Source organism: Helianthus annuus, chromosome 17 (assembly GCF_002127325.2).
Source record: "Helianthus annuus cultivar XRQ/B chromosome 17, HanXRQr2.0-SUNRISE, whole genome shotgun sequence".
Taxonomy (NCBI): Eukaryota; Viridiplantae; Streptophyta; class Magnoliopsida; order Asterales; family Asteraceae; genus Helianthus; species Helianthus annuus.
In genome coordinates, this window is record NC_035449.2 from 58,626,185 (window position 1) to 58,640,309 (window position 14,125).

Consider the following 14,125-nt stretch of genomic DNA (forward strand, 5'->3'; position numbering starts at 1 on the left):
AGAAGCACTGGACCCCGCTCATAAAAACACCAAAAGAGGTGTTGATGACGGAGAATCATGATTTTAAGGCTCCAAGGCCTATGACAAACAAGAAGGGGCAGGACCCCAACCTGTACTGTGACTTCCACAAAGATACAGGGCACCTGACAGATGATTGCTACAGTCTACGTCAAGAGATTGAGAAAGCGCTAAAAAGTGAGAAGCTAAGCCACCTGGTGAAAAACGTGCGAAAAGAAACTCGACAGCTTCAACGCCATGATGAGGGAAATCACAAGAAAGTCCGACGCCTAGAAACCCATATGGTCAACGGACCAAGATACAGCGCAAAAGAGAAAGGCAAGCGCCCTTACGAACCCTCATGGCAAAAGCAACAGGTCATTTTCCCGGTAGTGCACGCGGTCCTCGCGCCACTCGACCCGTCGTCATTACCGGTATTATCGGCCATTATGAAACGGAATATGTCTTCATTGATCCAGGAAGTACAACTGATATCATCTATGAGCAGTGTTTTAATCAGTTTGATGAAGATGACAAAGCAAGACTCGAGCCAGTTGATTATCCGTTGTCTGGATTTTGCAACGAAATGGTTTTCCCGCTAGGCCAAATCAGCTTCCCCGTCACGCTCTCTGACGGGAAGCATTCAAGAACAACAAACGTAAACTTCATGGTGATGCCTGTCAAATCGAGGCACGATGTGTTGATTGGGAGAGAAACCCAAGGCGAGCTAAACATGGTAACTTCCACTCCCCACTCAGCGATAGGGTTTCCAACCAAGACGGGGGTGGCGATCATCTATGCCAAAAAAGAAGTAATGTCAACGGAAGAGTTGCGCCCAACAAAAGCGGCGAAAGTTTCAACAACTGAGCTAGAGAAGTGGGTGTTAAACCGTAAGTACCCAGAGCAAACGGTAATGATAGGCCACGCCATTTTGCCAGATATCAGAACACATCTGAAGCAACTACTATTCAAGAATATGGATATCTTCGTCTGGACCCCGGAAGACATGACCGGTGTCCCGCGCGACATTACCGAGCATTACTTAAACACCTACCCCTCTGTTGAGCCGAAGGTCCAAAGAAGGCGCAGCTTAGGGGCAGACAAAACCAAAGCAATGAATGAGCAAGTATGTGAACTACTCAAAGCTGGAATCTTGCGAGAAGTACGTTATCAAAGTTGGGTCGCAAACCCAGTGATGGTGGAAAAGTCGAGCGGAGGATGGCGAATGTGCGTTGATTATACTGATCTCAACAAGGCATGCCTTAAAGATTGCTATTCTTTGCCCGAGATTGACAAAAAGATAGACTCCCTCACGCCATACAGATGGAAGTGCTTCTTGGATTGCTACAAGGGGTACCATCAAGTTCAGATGAAGCTTGAAGACGAAGACAAGACAGCTTTCAGGACCGATCTCGGGATCTTCTGTTATACAAAGATGCCATTCGGTCTCAAAAATGATGGCGCCACGTACCAGCGCCTGATGGACAAGACCTTCGCTGGGGATATTGGGAAGCACATTGAAGTTTACATTGATGACCTGGTGGTAAAAAGTCCTGAAGAGGACCAAATGTTGAAGGACATCGAGAAAACTTTCAACTCACTGAGAAGCGTGAACATGAAATTGAATCCAGCCAAATGTTCCTTTGGTATGGAGGAAGGGAAATTCTTGGGCTTCATAGTCACAAATGGCGGATTTAAAGTGAATCCAGAAAAGGTCCAAGCAATAGAGCGCATGCCATCACCAAAAACAATCAAAGAGATGCAAAGGTTAGCCGGCCGCTTAGCCGTGCTTAACCGCTTCCTGTCAAATCACGTCGCAAAGTCGTACCCTTTCATAACTACCTTGCGCAACTGTGTGAAGAAGCAAGAGTTCAGATGGACGCCTGAGGCAGAAAGCGCTTTTCAGCAAATGAAGGAGTGTTTGATCGAACTCCCAACGTTGACCGCACCGTTCGAAAAGGAGCCGCTCACCTTGTACTTGTCATCATCAGACAAGGCAGTGGGTTCGGTATTGCTTGTAGAAAGAAACGGGGTTCAGACTCCAATCTACTATGTCAGTAGAATGCTCACAGATCCAGAAACAAGATATTCCACGATGGAGAAACTGGTACTAGCGTTGCTACATGCCTCCAGAAGGCTGCGCCGATACTTCACAGGCCACGTCATCACTGTACTCACCAATTTCCACATTGGGACGATATTATAAAAACCGGAAACATCCGGGCGATAAGCGAAGTGGGCGATCGAGCTGGGGGGCCACAACATTCTGTATAGGCCGCGCCCAGCCATCAAGGGTCAAGTCCTTGCAGACTTTATCACAGAAGTCCCAGCGGAAAAGGTCAAAGATTGTGAGATTGTCGAAACTCCCACGAAAGATACATCAGATGGATTATGGTTGCTATACACAGATGGTGCCTCAAACGAGGATGGCGCAGGAGCCGGATTGCGCCTTGTGAGCCCTGAAAAACATGAATTTACATACGCTATCAGGTTGGATTTTAAAAATACCAACAACGAAGCAGAATATGAGGCATTTCTGGCAGGCTTGCGCCTCGCCATTAAAATGGGAGCTAAAAATCTGCAAGCGCACGTTGATTCACTTTTGATCGCCAGTCAAGTCAACGGATTCTATGATGCAAAAGGTGATGTTATGGCCATATATCTGGATCAAGCAAAAGAGCTACTTCAGAAGTTCACGTCATACAGGGTGGTACACATCAATCGATCCGAAAACAAACAGGCAGACGCTTTAAGCAAGCTTGCGTCAACCTCCTTTCAGCATCTCACAAAGGAGGTAAGGATTGAAGTACTCAAAAACCCATCAGTCCTGCTGCGCCAGGTGAATGTGATCGAAATAGGGCAGCCATCCTGGATGACCCCTATAATCCAGTATCTGCAGGAAGGGATACTCCCGGAAAACAAAGCAGAGGCAAGGAAAATCCAACACAAAGCCCTGCATTATGAAATGAATGATGGTATTCTATATCGGAAGTCCTTCTTGGGGCCCTTACTGCGCTGCGTAGACCCCCAGGACGCGACCTACTTAATTAGAGAAATCCACGAAGGGATCTGTGGCATCCATGCAGGACCACGCATGGTTGTTGCGAAGATTATGAACGCAGGATATTACTGGCCAGGGATGCACGTCGACGCCCTGAAGGAGCTGCGCAAATGCGACTCCTGTCAGCGGCATTCTCCAAAGACCCTGCGCCCCAAAAATGATCTTATCCCAGTATCCACTGCTTGGCCTTTCCAACAGTGGGGGATTGATATGGTGAGACCCTTCCCAGACGCCCCGTGAGCCGTAAAGTTTATAATCGTGGCTGTCGACTATTTCACCAAGTGGGTGGAGGCCAAAGCCCTCGCATCAACCACTGCAATGATGGTGCGCAAGTTTATTTGGGAGCACATCATCTGCAGATTTGGTCTTCCACTCAAGGTCGTCACAGACAACGGTACCAATTTTACTTCCGGGGATCTGCAAAATTGGATGAAGGAAATGAAGATCGAGCATACCTTCTCGTCCGTTGCGCACCCTCAAGGCAACGGTCAAGTTGAAAGCGTCAACAAAAGTATCGTAGAGGGGATAAAAGCCCGACTAGGCACAAAGCGAAGAGGCTGGGTAGATGAGCTCCCAAGCATCCTATGGGCTCATCGAACCATGCCGAAGACAAGCACCGGCGAAACTCCTTTCAGCCTAGTATACGGCTCGGAAGCAGTTATTCCGGCAGAAGTTGGACTCCCCTCACCGCGCTTGACAGCAGTCAACACGGTTGATAATAAAGCAGAGCGCCGTCTCAATCTGGATCTCTTGAAAGAAAGACGCGAGATCGCGTGTATTAAAGAAGCGAAATACAAGACGCAACTGGAAAGGTACTACAATGCGAGAGTCCGCATTTGTACCTTCACCCCTGGAGAATACGTTTTCCGAGACAACGAAGCTTCGAATGCCGAACACCCAGGAAAACTAGCACCCAAATGGGAAGGCCCATACTTGGTCCATGAAGTGCTAGGAAAACGGGCATACAAATTGCGAACACTGGATGGCCATATCATCCCGCGCACGTGGAACGCGCAACAACTGCGCAAGTGCTATATGTAACTACTTTAGGCCATGCGCCATTTCTTTCATGTCGGCCACACGCCTACTTAATTTCCTATGTTGGCTAAACGCCCCTTATGTTATGCATCCACAATGTATGATTGGCCTAAGCGCCTGTTTCCCAATTAATGAAAGCATACGACATGTTTTCTTTTTATCACATTGCTTCTCGAGTTACAAATGCATGTTAAACTTTTGATTAGCACGAAAACACTTCAGTGAATTACGAGCTCTTGTGTTTATGCCTGCAAGGTTCTCCGCGAACACAGCACGAGACCGAACAATTACACGCACAAGAGCCACACCTACATTTATTCGCGCTAACTTAACCAAAGTTTCTAACAACAGTGCAATAATTGTAACATGTCAGAATAAACATAAAAACATCATATTCAAATAAGCGCAAACGCGCAACGGTTACATAAAACCTATCATCCATTTGATCTAGGTGAAGCGCAACCGCGCGAGACGATACATTCAAAAAACTGAACAAAATTAACAAGGCACAAAGCCTTTAGCACCCGCCTATTCAAAGCCGTCACCGCCACCATCGCCGTCACGCTTATCGCCTTCATCATCATCGCCATCATCACCCGCAGTTTCCTCCTCATCAAACAACTCAACAGTCTCTGGTGGGTCAAGGATAGCCTTTAGCCGGTGACACCAATCATCATGCTTCAGGCATTCAGTAACCAAATCCATCACAGGTATGGATAGGTGGTCATAACTATGTTTAGCGCGAGTCAGCTCAGCCTCAGCTTGATCAGTCACCGAGCAGTGACTAGCGTCAAATTCTTGTCCAAACATCTCTGAAGCATGTTGCGCACACTCCAAATAACCACCCCGGTGACCAACCGCGCGCGAAGCATCTATCAAAGTAGCAACATCTTTATCTAGCTCTCCAGCATTCAAGATGGAGTTGGCCATCTACAACAAATATAACACATGAGACAACAAGTTTTCATAAATTAAGCCAAAGTCAAGAGAAACCATACCAGAGCTATCCCTCGGCCCCGCAGCCACTCAGCTTCAGAGACCAAAGTATCAACGATACCTTGAGCCTCGGAATAGTTGTTCTGCGCCACATTGAGAGCAGTTGTACTAATGTCTCGCGCCTCCTCGGCCTTATGCTTGGCTTCCTCGGCAGTAGCAGCTTTGGACTTCTCAGCTTCAAGATCAATCTCCATGGACTCACTCCTCTCAATCTGCTCGTGCAGACGACGCTTCAATTCAGCGATTTCAACGTCCTTGGCAGCTAGATCTTTATCCTTGCCAGAAATTTACGCCTTAAGATCAGCCTATAAAAGACAAGAGTTAGAGAATTTTTTACAAAATGAAGCATGAGCAAGAAGGGATAGTTAACATACCTCAGCCTGCTCCTTCACAGCTTGCACATCTTCCACCTTCTTCTTCAAATCCGCAACTTGACCCTCAAGTTCGGTGATCTTGGCGTGAGCCGCATACATGCGCTCGTTATCCTTTGCACAAATGGCCTTCCAGTCGGCACGTTCCATTTACAGGAGTTCTTCAGCGGCACGGAGTTTGCTTTTAAGGCCTTCACGGCCCCACTCCTCAGCTTTCTTATCTGTTTCAAACTTCGCCTTCTCCTCCTCAAAGGCGGCCTTCGAGTTCTCAAAACTTTTCACTTGCCTCAGCAACCGCTCACGGTACTTCTCCCACTCTTCCCTTTCCCTAACCATGGTCTGCCACTCGCGAACGATCTGATGGTTAGCATTGCGGGTGTTGGCTTCACCAACAACGTAAGCATGATAGAGCGCGCTGTGGGTTCGCTCCCTTTGACGGTTAACCTCTCCAGGAGGAATGGAATTAAGAAGCCAATCACGGCAGGGCGCGAACTCCAGGAAAGTATCCTTCTGTTTCAAGCCCCATGGCGGTGATGCAGCGCTTCTCCCCGGCTTTCCTCAGTATAGGACTTGTAATAAACATCTCCTAAAGTGTCCATTGGACCTATAGGAGAGTGAGACGTCGCACCGGACCTTCCCGCGCCAGTTTGGCTAGCAGCAAAACCAGCACTTGCACCAGCAGCAGCAGCAGCCTGCTCCTTAGTCGCTGGACCAGTTTCCCCAGCAGAAGTTACCTACGTAGTTTGAACAGGGGCGTCGGTTGGCGAAGGCTCAACAGGTTTTTCCACCTCCACGCCTTTTCCCTTCTCAAGGATGGGCTGGTCAAGCCCAGTAATAGGAGTTGGCCCCGGACCCTGCGCCTTCTCAGCTGGGAGGGTGGCGATAATCTCGGGCTCCTTGGGCCCAGTAGGAGGTTTCTTAGCAGCCCTTTTTCTCTCAACCTCTCTTTCCTTAATAGGCTTCTCGACAGCCTTCTGTTTCTCCTTCTCAGTTTGAAGAGCCGTGAAAGGTTTGATGGTAACTTTGGTAACCCTGGGCCTTTTCAGCGTCGGCTCTGAGGGCTCTGTGATAGTGACACCCTTCTTCTCAGGGGTCGTCTTTTCAGCCTCTGCAAAGATAAGAACATTAGAAGGGAGAATAAAAGGTGCAAGAAAACAAAAATACTAACCAGGAGAGAATATGTATAGCGAGCGCAAGTTGCTCTTCTTTCCAATCAAAGGAGCACCACCAGGCTTCGACATCACGGAGGCCCCGAGCGCAGCCTCCCGGCTCCTTTTCCTTATCAATTTCACTGTAGGATCTTCCTGCACTTCCTCTTCATCCCCTTCTTCCTGCGCAGCAGATGACGGGGTGGTCCCAGCATCCGGGTTGCGAGAACCCGCGCTCCCTGAGCTCTTGGAACCTCCTGCTCCAGTTTTCTTCTCGCCTATACGCGATAAACCTTCAAATGAATCACTGATAATAACGTAATCCTCCAGGTTACTTTGACGAAGGCGGAGAGTACCTTTGTCAGCAGCAGTAGCGGTTGCGCGACTACTCCCAGCGCCCTTGCTGGTCACCTCAGGATCCAAGGTGATAACCTTCTTCCTTTTCACAAGCTTTTTCTTCTTATCTTCAGGGTCTATCCCCAAGTCGCGCAACACACCTGCAAATATTTGAGACGACGGGCTTAGCTCTCCATTTGATGATCCCACAGACTCCTCGCTGGAAAGATAGACAATCTCTTTCCCAGCAGAAGTCACGGAGCGCAAGGGTCGAGGGTTAGGTATATGCACACCTTCAGTTGCGGTAGGCGGATCGACGAATGCATCAGCAACTGGGTACATGAAATTACCCTTAATCTGGTCATACCAGTATTCTTCTCCAGCCTGGAGCGGGCGCACGCCCATGGAACCACTAAAAGTGGAAAACGCAGCTTGATACAAGTGCGCCTCTACACGTCGAATTGCATAAATAAACACAAAGTTACGAAGCAAGAAATCAAGGAAACCAAGGAAATTACTAACCTCTATCGTCAATCATCAAAATGGGAACTTCCTTGCTGTCAGGCAACCATTGTTCACTCATGCGCGCGGCAACAAGGACATTCTCCCCAAATACTCGGTTAGGGGTTGGAGTAAGCTGTTGATACCACCTTTCATGCTTGGGAATTGGCAGATCTTCTTTCAGTATCGGCTCAGACCAAGCGCGGAAGGTCATAGCAATCGGGATGACCTCTTCGTGAATATAGAAAAATTTCGGTTTCCAATCATGGAAACTCTTGGGAGGATTCAGCAGTATCTTCTTCGCGGCTCCCCGGCTTGCAAAAGAGAAGAAGCCCATATTCCTGATAAGCTGGTAAAAAGCACGAAACCTCTCCACAGTAGGTTCAACACCATGGGATCGACACAAGAACTCGAAGTGTCGAACCCTAACCATCCCAGGTGGGCTCATCTGAGAAATGTGAAACCCATAAAACTACAAAATTGAGCCATGAAGTTTGTCGCCGGCAACCGAAAATTCCCCTGGTGGAAGAAATCTTCAAACAAAGTAATGTAGCCCGGCGGCGCATCGGCGGCCGTCTGGTTTTGACCCGGGTATTTGGCATCCCATTCCGGTGGAAACCGGAACCCCCGCACTATCTGCTCGAAAAGACCCAGGTCCCACCGGAGAACCGGAACAGGGCCTTCCTCTCCGGGATTTTCCTCTGGATGTTCTTCAGCCATCGGTGTTCTTGGATAATAGTTGAATATTCAAGAAAAACCTTGAAGATATGAAGAAGATAACTTGAAGATCTGCTACGAATGCTTGAGGATTTGAAGACCGAATGAGGGTGATTGGAGAGAAAAGGTTGGAAACAGTATAGGACGAGTGAGTCCTCCTTATCTCTTGGGATATATATACCCATCGCATTTAATGCGATGGGTAAACGTGCCGCATTTGCCGCACACGTGGCCAACGAGGAGATGCCACATAAGGCATAAAACCCGGAGTGACGGTTACCACGCGCGCGTGGGCCTCACTCTCCTGACAGAAAGCGGAACCGTTAGAACCAACATGATGACACCCGTGCCAGGGGTCAACTCAAACGTCACCATCAGAAACGATCTCACCAAACCGTCAGAATTCAAATTTCGAGGAGTTTCCTGCCCAAATTCCCTAACACTTAACAAAGAAGTTACTAAGGGGCGCGCGATATACCGGGTACCCAAGATATCCACGCGCTATCAGCTCAAAAACAAAATATCAGCTAAAAGACATGTAGTCGCGCCGTAACAATCGACAACGCTTATACGCGCGCGCCTACCAATCAAAAAGTGAGCAATTTTTGCAACTTTTTTTTTCCAAGTCCAGAGCTCCAACCACTTGCCTTGCACATGGTGCAGCACTAGACTGGGGGGACTTGAAGGGGTATGGCCCCAAAAAAGCCGCGCAAACCTGCACCAAGGTTGCGCACAGGGCCATACTCCTTATTCAACAATTCTCTTAGTAGCAACCTCGTGCGAGCTATGCCTCATTCCACTAAAAAGGCGCGAGGTCCAGCCAGAAGGGAACCACAATTACAACACTTAGCATTCTGATAAGAGTCTTCAGTACCTGTAAAACTGCTCAACCTAGTTCCATGATCAGCAAGGATCACATAAAGGTTACAACACAAGACCAGAATCAGAAGGTACAAAAGGTACAAGTGGCAGGTAAAAGGAGCCAATCAGCATACTACAGGCTTTGTTCAATCATGCGCCACGATCGTCTGACATGCAGAAGACGAAAAGTACCTAAGGACGCCTACGTGGCACCAATCAAAGGGCAGAGACACCTGCCCCACGATCTCCACTTGTCTGCTGATGGCAGAAGGGCAACAAGGCCGACAACAGTGACACGTGGCTCCAATCAAGGTGCGCCAGCGCCGGAGAACTACTAGAAGCCACTAACGGTCGACACTAGTGAGACAAAGAGCATATCCGCTATGTTGTCGCCTTCCGGCCCAAGGCCCATCAGCCCACATCCTCTTACACCTCTCCGGCTATAAATAGAGACCTCACTTCACAGGTTAAACACTCCATTCCCTCTATTCTCACTCTTAATATTTAATTATCTTCCCCAAAGCCGTTGCTTATTCTCACGCCGGAGCCCGGTTAAGAGGGAAACCCCCATATTCCCCTCTTAACGAGTAACGGTGTTCTGTTTTGCAGGATTAGACGTTCCAGACGAAGCTTAGATAGTCATTAGAAGATTAACCTCTTATGGTAGAAACATAAACCCAACTGATTAGTCCTAAAATTAGTTCCGTGTTTCTTCAAAACCCTAGGTCTATGTTCCTCTCTATATCACCCTCTGAACTCAGATCCACCATCGTCATCTCTGTGGTTACCGACACCCTAGAGTTCTTGGCTCGAAACCCTAGATCTGTGTTCCTCTCCCTCTCTCGCTCATTCGGCTCTTTCTCTTTCTATATAAACACCACTTTGTAACTCTTGATTATTTTGAAATTTGGGGATTTTGATGATACGAGTTAGGGTTTGATTATAGGGTTTTGTTTTGAAAGGGGTTTGGGATGATGTCGAATCTTGTTGGAGTTAAGGTTGGGTTTGGATTCAAAACGGCGGCTAAAAGGGTTTTTATCGAGAATTGGATGCCTTGTTCGAAGGAGAGAGGGTTTTAAACCCGACTGTTCAACAGCGGGTGGTTGTGGCTGGTGGTAGTCGGCGGAAAATGGTGTTCGGTGGTGGTGATGGTGGTAGGTGGTGGCACCGGGGTGGTGGGTGGCGGGCGATGCCGGTGATGTCAGGTGGTGGGTGTAGAAGAGAGAGAGATCTTGTAGAGAGAGAGAGAGAGAGAGTAGAGACTATGTATTTGTTGTGTGTATATTTTACATTTAAATACAAATTACCAAAGTACCCTTATTTTATATATGTAATTACCAAAATACCCTTTCAGTTAACATACAATATGGATCTTAAGCCCGTGGAGCAAACTGGCGACAAGACCGAAACATCAGGGAGTAAAATGGCTATTTTTAAAGGACTGGGGCAAAACCGTTAAAATGACCAAACCACAGGGAGCAAAACAAAAGTTTACTCACACACACACACACACACACACACACACACACACACATATATATATATATATATATATATATATATATATATATATAGAAACGGGATCAGGAGAAAACGCTCAAAAGTGTGAGAACGGTGAGAACGCATCCTGGCCCAACACGTGTCACGCGGCTTAGAGAAGGCGGAGGGGCTTTTTTGTCCTTTTATCTTCTGCTTTTCTAGTTCCGCTTTTCCCAATATTGTTTTATTTTTTGGGGTTTAAGATTTTTGGCGTTAACCAAATTCAATAATTAATGGCGTCTAATGGTTTCATCATATTAACATTTTGGCGTTTATGGCATTTTTGAAATCGTATGCCATTGGAACCCCAGGGTGGTCAGGAATCTATCTGAATGGCGTTTTTTCAAAGCGTTTTAAACAAGATGGCACATTGTTCTATTATTTTTTATATACATTTTGGCGTTTGTGGTAACTTGGCGTTTTACAATTGTAAGATTATATCACAACCACAGGGAAAAAAATAGAAGCGAAGAAAATAAATTAAAAATCATAATCGGATCTCTCTTCACAATCTTCACTGTCATCAGTCTCTCTCTTCTTTAATAGTACAAGAGTTGTCACCAAATATATGGTGTTTTATTTAAAACTTAACAAACTCATCGGTTTGATTATTTTTGCCTGCTCGTCTGTTGAAGTGCCTTTTGTGGATGTTTGGGTACATAGATCTGTGACGTGTGGGTGGGTTTTTCGCTTTTTCTTCATCGTCGTCTTCATCTTTATAATCATGGCACTCTTCAGTGTCATTGATTTCTTTTCCTCATCCAAGCCTTATTCAAGAACAAAGAACACAAAATGACATTCCATTGTCATCAGTATCTTTTTCTTGTAAAATTGTCCATCTCATGTAGCAAAATCTTTCTGGGTTACTCCTCTCAGCTAACAATCCATTCAGTGAAACTTCATGAAGAGCAATACTGAATATCCAAGATAGCATATTAGCGATCTTTGATTTTTTTTGGCGTTTTGCAGTGAGTGGTATTTATTAGTATTTTGGCGTTTGTTTTTTGGTTTGATTAAATGGAAGTTGCTGAGAGTTATTATTTTATAGGATTTCTTTTAGCGGCGTTGGTTAGGCGGTGCATTTTTATAATAAAGTATTCGTCTTTTCGGTTACTGTTTGTAATTGTTATTTTTGATAAGCTTTTTTCTCTGAAGTCTGTAACACGTCCCGTCTTTCAAGTTTGGCGTTTTAGATTCTAATATAATAAATTTTCCTTCTCTTAATTTTTTACTGTTTTGTAATTACTGTTTCTAGTTACATTTGCAAGCTTGCTTTTTATTTTTTTTATTTTTTGGGTATTTTATAATAGTTTTTCAAAGTAATTTTATTATAGTTTGGGAGTTTTTGTGGGCGTTTTACGGGATGATAGCGTTTAAACAAACATTTTGGCTGTTTTGACGTTTTTATTATATATGACGTTTTTATTACATAACAATCAACTGAAAAAGAAAATAAAAAAAAGAATATATAAACAATTGATCTTCCAAATCTTCACTGTCACGAGTCTCTTTCTTCTTTTTTGAATCATATTAACTGGCTGGTTCGACTTTCGTATGATTCATTTTGTTTTTTTGTTTTTTCAAGTAGTTTTTTGTGTGGCTGTTTGGAAGCACACAGTCTGACATCAGCATCTTTTTCTTGAAGATTTGTCCGTCTCATGCAGCAAAATGTTATTGAGTTTAGACCCTTCAGCCAACAATCTTGAATTTTCCAATGAACGATGTTTGATTTTATAACTTTTTTGGCGTTTTACCGATAAAAAGAACGCCACCAAATAAAAGCACCCTTAAACTTCAAAAATTGATCATGCTAAAATCAATAATGTTTTACTGTATGATATGGACAACATTGTTAATACTCGGTTAAGAAAGATAACTGACAATGTTGTCCACCCCATACAGCTAAACTTTATTGACAACAAACCTTAATAATGTTTTTGTATGTTTTGGCGTTATAAATTGGATGGAAGTTGAGGATAAGTCAATAAGATTTTACTCAATGAAATGGACAATATCCTCACTTAAGGATTTTGTCCATTTCATTGAGCGAAATTTTACAGACAATCAAACTGAATTTAAAAAAAAAACGTTTTGGGTTAGAAGATATTTGATGTTTGGCGTTTCTGAGGCGAATGGGATATATCAAATATGGCGTTTGGGTTTTTGTGTGTGTTTTTAATTGAAGGTCTGAGATGTTGTATATATAGGATTTTTTGGCCCTTTTTTAGGCGGGATTTTACTATAATTAAGTTTGTCGTTTTATATCTAATGACGTTTTACTAAGAATGACGTGTGATTTTTGTTTTTGGCGTTTTATTTCATGAGACGGCGTTTTGTGTGGAGAAGTCAAAAGACCATTTTACCCTTAATGAAGCGCGTCCACGTAATAAAATTGATGTTATTTACGAAAACGCCACCGCGCCAATCTAGTCCATAGATTGTTTTGATCGGACGATCATAAGTGTTCTCACCTTTCTCACACTTTCTACCGTTTTCTCTAAATCCCGACCCTATATATATATATATATATATATATAGGGTAGGGTTCCAGCGTGAACAACCTCCCAAGAGTGAACTGCGTGAACAGATCTGGACCCTTGATTTCCTTTTTAGTTGTTAAGGGTATGATTGTAATTATATAAAAAACTAGATTTAAATCATTATTTTAATAATTGAATTAAGTTACATTTTTTCAAATTTAAATTCATTATCCACATTATGTTTTATTTATTAATAAGATAATTATCAAAACAAACAACAAATCACTAAATTTCAATTTTAATTTTTATTTCAGATTTCATCACCAGAATTCAGATTTTGATTTTTAAGATCCACGTAACCTTCATATTTCAACGGTATACACATGTATACTTGGATATAAATAGAACAGTACACATGTATACTCAGCATCGTACATATGTGTAATTATCTACATAATACATACATAGAAACAATACCTGTAAAACTATTTTATATTTAACAAATTACAAGTTCCATAATGTTTTCCAAACAAACAAAAAACATATAATTACAAGTTCCAGTTTCGTAAAAACAATAAACCCAACATAATCGAAAAAACAAAAAACATAATCTTTTACAACTATTCGCCACGTTGTATGCTGAATCATCCTTATCGACCTTATACGTGAATCATCCTTATCGACCTTCCATCTCCACTTTTGTCGTTAACGACATCTCCTATAATAGCACAATAAAACTCAACAACTAATATTTTGCATAATTCACAAGTGTACAACAACAACTTTATACATTTAATACACAAAAAATTATGAGATATCACAAAAGCAGACGCTATACACATGTGTACATTGAGTTAAAATTAGAGCAAAATCAGAATACACATGTGTACATCGCATTAAAAACAAAGCAAAATCAGAATACACATGTGTACATCGCGTTAAAAATAGAGCAAGAATTGAACAAAAAAAACTCAGCAACTAATACTTTGCATAATTCACAAGTGTACATCAACAACTTTAAAAGCAGAACAAAATCAGAATACACATGTGCACAAGTAAAGATATAAAATTAACACCAAA